Source organism: Solanum tuberosum, unplaced genomic scaffold, assembly GCF_000226075.1.
Source record: "Solanum tuberosum cultivar DM 1-3 516 R44 unplaced genomic scaffold, SolTub_3.0 scf00185, whole genome shotgun sequence".
Classification (NCBI taxonomy): domain Eukaryota; kingdom Viridiplantae; phylum Streptophyta; class Magnoliopsida; order Solanales; family Solanaceae; genus Solanum; species Solanum tuberosum.
In genome coordinates, this window is record NW_006239122.1 from 574,109 (window position 1) to 575,488 (window position 1,380).

The following is a 1,380-nucleotide window of genomic DNA, read 5'->3' on the forward strand; positions in this document are numbered from 1 at the left end:
ACATCAGATAGTGGAGCAGGTTAAGCTCATTTGGGAGAGGTTGCTAACAGCTCAAAGCCGACATAAGTCATACTCAGATATGCGACGAAGGGACTTAGAGTTTTGTGTTGATGACTGGGTATTCTTAAAAGTCTCGCCTATGAAGGGTGTTATGAGATTTGGCAAAAAAGGCAAGCTTAGTCCAATATTCATTGGGCCATATCGGATCCTTCGGAAGGTAGGACGGGTGGCTTATGAGTTAGAATTGCCTTAGGGGCTAGAATCTGTTCATCTAGTTTTCCATGTATCGAAGCTACGGAAGTGCGTAGGGGACCCTTCTCGGGTTGTCCCCGTTGAGGATGTTCATATCACAGAGGAGTTGTCCTACGAGAAAACTCCAATTGCCATATTAGATCAGAAGGTCCGTAAATTGAGGACCAAAGAGGTGGCTTCGGTTAAAGTATTGTGGAGAAACAAGAATGGAGAAGAGGTGACCTGGGCAGCTGAGGATGGCATGAAGTCCAAATATCCTCACTTGTTTCATACCCCAGGGTGATGGCATATCAGTGTGTATTAGTGCAGTGAGGTTAGATACCAATCTGTTTTATTTTTATATTGTTGCTTATTATTATTGTTATTGTCGTTGTATATATGCTCGCACTGTTATAGTGGAGCTATAGTGCCTAGCTATTTATGTCATCCTGTGACACGCCTATGTTAGAATTTATGCGTTTCATGTTCCTGGATAGTCACATTTACAAAGGATATTCTGCCTAAATTTTTGAAACTCCTAAGGACTTAACCGCGTGACTTAGATTTTTTCATTCGAGGGCGAATGTTTCTAAGGGTGGAAGGATGTAACACCCCGACTTTTCAAAACCTCTAAATTAACTCGAATCTTCATGGAAAGACAAGGAGGGAGGGTAATAAATTAAGAATAATGTGATATGTCATATTTTAAGTGTTCAAAGGTTGTATCTCAAGTTTTGAAGTTAGGTAAGTGGCAAAATAAAAGTTGGCGAAAGTTATCGTAAGTTTCTTTTTAAAGATCTCTCTGAAATTTGGGTCAAATGTCTTGGATGTTTTCTCCCAATATATAAGGATTTAGAAGGCGTATCACCCATTAAATCGAAGGCCTACTAGTCTAGTTTACAACACACAAAACCCCGTATCCAACTGACATCGGAGTAAAAAGTTATGAGGGTTTTACTACGGACTGTCGAGGAAGAATCCGGGTCGGATAAAAAAAAAGTGGTATGTCGGCTTACTCAACGTTTTAAGCCATGAAAACATTTCTTTTCACTTTCAAAACGAGAAAGAAAGCTTAAGAGAGGGTTCCTATGGAGTTCTTGCATGATGAAAGTTAGTTTTTGACGATTTCTACCATTAAACATTGCCCCC